Source organism: Corylus avellana, chromosome ca11 (genome assembly GCF_901000735.1).
Source record: "Corylus avellana chromosome ca11, CavTom2PMs-1.0".
Taxonomy (NCBI): domain Eukaryota; kingdom Viridiplantae; phylum Streptophyta; class Magnoliopsida; order Fagales; family Betulaceae; genus Corylus; species Corylus avellana.
Genome location: NC_081551.1, coordinates 14,686,070 through 14,693,208, shown reverse-complemented (window position 1 = coordinate 14,693,208; position 7,139 = coordinate 14,686,070).

The window sequence follows — 7,139 nt, the reverse complement described above, 5'->3', positions numbered from 1 at the left end:
GCACAACAATGGCTTGATCTTTGGAACTCATTAGAATCTCATGCTCTAATACTCCTACGGCTCCGCAAAGCAGTAGGTCCAGGTCTCCCAATCATAAGGCCATATGATTGGGTCCTCGAGAGCAAGGACACCCACAAGCAACCCCATTCTCAAAATTATAATGTACAGCGGCATCTAAAAAATTTAAAAGGAAAAAGGGGTGAGTTCGACAACTCAGTAAGTAGCCACAACACCAAGATGCTATAAACATGCTATATAGATGTTATGCTATAATAATAAAATAATTGACAATTTATACAAGAGTATCAAGTAAAATGTACAAGCAACTCCTTTTACTTTCTTTCAAAACTACTGTTTTACTCTTTAGACCCGACACCACAAATTTACCGTGAGCAGCGCGCGTTGGCTTGTCCCGAAGGACCTATATGCTCATCCTATCGTCACAGGGGAGAGCTACCAGGTTAGGAACTTCCCTAGGTGAAGGCTCCCTGGCCGGTAGCACACACCTTCTCGTAACTGTCATTCGGTGTGCTTTCCATGCTACCCTATGCGGTACCGATCGTTACTATAATCGTGTCTCGGGTTAAACATTTAAAACCATGAATGCACATATAACATTTCATATGATCTGTAAGCTCATTTGTAACTGTATGCTATGCCATGAATTTTGAGAGTTCTTTTCATTCATAATTGCAGTCATGCATAAATCATGAAATATAGTAGCTATAACATGTAAAATTTCTAAACAATGACATATGATTGAATAAAACTTGGCATTAAAATATGAAAGGAAGTGCAGTTGAAAATCATGTAAGTGAATCCTTTATAAAATTTCCAACATTTTATTTCAAAGATCTATAATAAAATTTGTTGGGGTTTTTGGTGTTGTGTCCCCTTACTTGGATTTGACGCTGGGTTGGGTCGAGTCGTCCTTTCACCTAAATAAATTGTAAATATGAATTTAGAAGAATATATATATCCAATTTACCTCCCAATATGATGTACACGTGTATATATATATTTATAAAAATACAATATATATATATATATATATATATATATATATATATATACACATGTGTGAGGTGCTAGACATTTATCCAAGAGATTAACACAATAAAAATTTTATTATTGCTATTACCATTATTATGGATGTATAATAGTTAATTACGAAAACAATATACTTATGTGAAAAAAAATCTGTCTAAACAAAATATATATAATCTTTATAAACTTATAGAACTAACATTCCAATAAAAAGAGTCAAACTCCTTAGATAACCACCCAAACAGGAATTCTAAAATACTCATAATAAGTAAATACTAACCTATCCTAAATCTCTTTCAAGAAAAGCTACTGTCCTAGAATTGGGAATTTTACTTTCGCTACTGAGGTTGTGAGCGGAAGAGAAGGCTTTTGAGTGTATATATAGTGTTGAGAGGGATATAAAATAATACAAAAAATTTGAGTTAAAGGACAAGTGTTTAAAGGCTAAGGGAATAGTCATGCTAGAGTACATCTGTCCTATGACGTGGAGGCTTTTTCCTAGTGCATGAAACCACATGGCAATTCCAAAGTAAGAGACATATTGATGAAGACACGTTGATTACTAGGTGTTAAAAAGAAAATTGCATGAACCAAAGTGTTGGTTTGAAGAACACGTTGCATGAACAAAAGCTTTTTGAAGAACACGTTTTTTTTTTTTTTTTAATAAAATTATTATTATTATTATTAAGCAATAAATCTAAAAGCTCCCAAATATTTAATAGGCTAACAACCCCACTAATATTCTCCTAACTAAAAGAGTCCTCATATATATATAAACAAAATGCTTTATAATTTTATTTTAATCTATAAAATTTATAGGATGTCACATCCTTCCCCCCATATAAAAATTCCGTCCTCGGAATTTGTTTAGTCTATAAAAGCACCATATAGCAATAGTAATCAAATACATAAATTTATATAGTTCTCCGCAAACAGAAAAGGTGAGTTTTGAAATTAAATGACGAGTGTTAGACATTTTGAAGAAAATGTAACAGAAATGCTTATGACATCTTTTCGATTGACTCAGAGACTAAAAAATCGAAAAAAAAAAAAAAAAAAGAAAAAAAAAAAAAGAAAGTGTTAGGCTTACAAATAAATTTTACAGAAAAACTTTTACAAACTGATGTGGCACAACATGATTAGGTTTTTTAAAATTTGAACTTATCTTATATCCAATCATGTTGTACCACATCAGTTTGTAAAAGTTTTTTTGTAACAAACAAAAAAAGTATATATTTTTTTCTTCATGCATTGACTCAGGAATTTATTAGAAACTTTCACTTTCTTTAAGCCAAGGTTATCCAAAAGAATATGAGATCCTATTATTAGGGATGGGCAAAATATTCGATTATCGTCTACCGACCGTCACCGAACCGCTATCAACCACCTATCGATTCTACCGACTTTCAACTCTGGGTAAAGGAAATAAAAATTTATACCGACTTCTGTAACCGAACCAAACTGAAAACAAATTAACCGACTTAACCGCCGAAGTATAATAGGGTAGCATCCTAGCAATATTAATCGGTTATCATTTAATTTTATCTATATTAGTGACAATTTGTAATTATCTAAGATAATGAATATGTTAAGGGTGCTTATAAACGTGTCCAATCAATACTTGTTTAACCCTAAAAAAACTATTTGGGCCCAAAAATAACCAATTTGGCCCAAAAAGAGATTTTATTGGTTTGTATGTTAAAGATTAAATTGTTGTTTTAGTTAAGGGAAAATGAAAAATTAGTCCTTGTGGTTTTCCTGATTTACAATTAATTCCTTGTGATATCAAAATGAACTTAAAGGTCCCCAAAGTATGCCAAAAAAATAATTTTGTCCCTACAGTCAAATTATGTCTACTAATTTAATAGATTCTGTTAGTGTAACACTGGCTTAAATATGATAAATATCACAATTTTATTGGTTCTAACGTTTTATGTTATCATAATTTGTTAAGTCAGTAAACAGAATTTGACTGTAGGGACTAAATTATTTTGTTTTGGCATACCTTAGGGACTTTTGAGTTCATTTTGATACTATAAGGAGTTAATTGCGAATCAAGTAAACCACAAAGATTAATTTTGTATTTTTCCCTTTAATTAAAAAAATAAAAAATTAGGCCTCTAAAAGTTCAAAACATCCCATTCTTGGCCCATTTTAATTTTAATAAAAACTGCGGACTTTGTCTTAGCCCTATTTAAAAAGCCCAATTGATAAGAATCGGTTAACCAATCGATTTAACTTATTTTCGACTTTAACCAAAAATTTTGAAATCAATTATTATTGGTAAGATTTAACCAAATTAACCGGTTATTCGGTTCGAAAATCGAAAATACCCATAACGACACCGATATAACCTATACCTAGCCTTACCTATTATGCAATTTTGTAAGGATTTTTTTTTTTTTTTTTTTTTTTTCAATCTTATCATGAAATCATGCAAATCAAAGATTATAGGAATTAAATGGTGGAACTAAAGTCATGATCAAACTCATCTAAGATCTTACAATGCCATTTTGGTGGAGTTTACTGTAAATTTTAAAATTTAAATGATTGAGATAAAGGCGAAAATAACGTGTATATGGTTGAGTTATGATGTTTTAAAAAACAAATGTTATCTCATTGATATCATCTACTTAAAAATCTTTTTTTATTTTATTTTATTTATTTTATTGTTATTATCTCAATTTAATTTATTTAGTTACTAAATTGTTTTATATTTTTTTATTATATCTTTGTTGTAAATAAAATTATTAAGGAAAAAAAAATATAAAAAAGCCCCTTCAGCTAAAAGTTGTTTTTAAAAGAGCTCCATGATGATTAAAATGTGCTAAAGTGATCAATTAAACTACCAAAGTGTGTTAAGAATACCACATTTTTTTATTATATTCCTATAATGCCCTTATTCTTTTAAAAACTGAAATAAAAGAATTAATAAAATAAAAAACAAAACAAAACTATTTTTTTAAAAAAAGAAAAAATAAATAAAAAAATAAAACCTCAAGGGGTGGATAAATATAGGAAAAATATAGCATATTTTTGAAGTGTTAGCTTATATCCAAAAAATTAGTAGCTTTCATTGAAAATTTTCAAATGAAAACAATCACTCATGCATATACATGTTCAATATTTTGCTTATTATTGAACATGTATATGAGTGAATGTTTTTGAGAAAAAAAAAAAAAAAAATTGCAGTAACTATATATCTTTATAGGAATTTTTAATCTTAAAGCAACCTTCTTAATTTGTTTTTGGAAAAATAGTTATTCTTAATGATTCTCCTGAACTTTAAGGCATTTTAAGAAGACTCTCTCATATTTCAAAAAAAAAAAAAAAAAGAAGACCCTCTCAAAAATATTCTTAATTTTCCTCTAATTTTTTATGAACAGTAAAATGTGTTGTCTTGAAAAGAAATAGCAATAAAAGTTACTTGGTTTGGTGTTGCCAGAGTAGTTTAGAAGACAACGGTTGACCTTTGGGAAAGGATTGTGCATGTGATCTGCCTCAACACCTAACTTGTACGTACGACAAACACCTGATGTTTTAAACGAAATCTCTTCTGGAATTAATCAATCCATTACTTGTATAAAAGCTTTGAAAATGAATCCATATTTTATTTTGACATACATCGATAACGAACCACTAGAAAAACAAAACTAAAACAACAACGAAACACTCATAACCTGAAACAACAATGAAACACTCGTAACCTAAAACGACAGTTCATCGTCCACAATCATTCATGGCTGACTTGACATTTGAGATTGAGATGTCGGAGTCGATGAAGAAGGTGGTTTACTATCACAACGACCAATCAACTTACCTAAAGGTGAACATGGTGGAATAATTGGAGCCGGCCTATTTCGATTTACCGGAATCGCCGGAGGAGGTGTATCACAAAGACCAAGCAACTGACCTATAGGTGAACATGGTGCAATAGTTGGTGTTGGCTTACTAGGAGTTGCCGGAGTCGATGAAGAAGGTGGTGGAGATGGAGTTGTCGGAGTCGGTGGAGAAGGCTGCCGGTTACCGCAACTATCCTTCAACCAACCAATTACAAGCATTTCAGCTTCATAAGCTATAAATTTAGAAGCGCAATCGTCATCAAATTCTTTAATAACCCTGCAGCATTTCGAGTCTGCGTCTAATTTCTTCCCCGCTACATAGGAACCAAAGTTACGGCCAGCACATATTTTTAGCGTTTCCTGAAAGTTGGCACATTTCTTCATCAGGATAAAGTAATCCTCAGCATAAGCACTAATCGAGACTGAGCAAACAATGAAGAAGATAGCTGCAACTAAATCTTTCTTCATCATGGTTAAAACTAAAGTTCTATGAGAAGAACAAGCGATAATGAACATACTTTGTAGACTCAGATTATATATATAGGTGATAGAAGATCAAAATTTGTTGGTCGGTATGATCTCAAAGTTGTTTTTCAAATCTTATTCCCTTAAATAGAGGCATCATAATCTCATAAATATATAACTGCTCATGATTCTATTTATCATAAATGACCATGTGCAACTTACCATTTCCATTTATGGTGGCCTAATAAACACACGATAAAGAAACATTGAGACTGTTTAATCCAAAACAATTAAAGAAAATCTAACGTCTTAAACATGAAATTATAAACTCAATGAATGAAACCAATGGGGTGGTGACACGTGATTTCTTGCAAGTGCATACATATTAAGTAGATGAAATCAATGGACACAATGCATGATTACGTGTTCTAATTATAATCTACTTTTGATAATCTTCTCCTTGTGTCATGTACATGATCAAGAAGAGATCTAGATGAGTAATTCTAGAAGTCATTCTTGTGTTCCTCTTGAGTCCTTCCAAGAATGATGTGGCTATTAAAATCACAATTTGATCAAAATTCAATAATGATCAATCATAAGCCTAATGGTAATTTTAATAGCAGCATCATTCTTGGAAGGACTCAAGAGGGACACAAAAAGGACTTGTAGCATTACTTGATCTAGAGAGATGCAAAATTTCTTGGAGAATCCAATGATGGCGCTCTTTTTTTTTTTTTTTTTTTTTTTTTTTAAAAAAAAATCTTAACATGAAATCATGCAAATCAAAGATTATAGGATTTAAAAGTTGCCTTAAGAATCCAATCATGAAATAAATAATGGGAGTTTTGAATTAAAGTAATGATCTCGTACGTACTTGTTTAAAATCTTACCATTCGATTTTGGTGGAGTTTACTATAAATTTAGAAATCTAAATCATTGAGAGAGAAAGGTGAAAATAACATGTATATGGAAGATCATAGGATTTTCCTCAAGACAGTGACCTTTTTTATTGAAAACTTTTCGTGAAGCCCATGGGATCGAGCTGATTATATGAGTCACCCAAATGGTAACTTATGATTAGATAAAGAAATTGGAAGATTTTTATAGCAAATCACAAGGTAATAACATTTTTATCCAACAAAAGTAGGATGTACGGCCAATACAAACCCATTGACATTTCCATTTTGGAAAATAACTTGGGTATTATAAATTTTAGTATAAAGTCATTTTAAACTGAAGTGACGATCCATAAATCATGAAATAATTAAAAGAAATTAATAAATCAATTTTTTTGCTTCATTTTTTTTTTTTTTTTATCAACTATGAACTATCTCATTTATTTATAAATAACTTTCTATATGGTAAAATTTGTAGCATCCCTAACCTTCACTCATTTCTGGCATAAACAATGATGTAGCTTAAGCTTGAGGGAAATGACATATAAAATTGAATGCAAATTCTACGTCAACATCTTGAATTAAATTTATCCTATTATGATCGTTCATTGACTATTTTATATATTGCGCAATATATAAAAATTTTAATATTTAATGACTACCACATAGTGATTCAATTTTTTAACTTGCCACAAACGTTACTAATGACACGTTACTAACCGTTAGTGACATGTTAACAGGCTTGACACGTCACTAATGGGCCGTTACCAAAAAATCATATTTTTGTAGTGTTGACTCCGTCAAATCACCCCCCATTTAAATTAAATATTCTACGTGTTGGGCATCACCTATTAAAAGGGAGTTTGAGCCCACGTGAGGAGGAGTATTA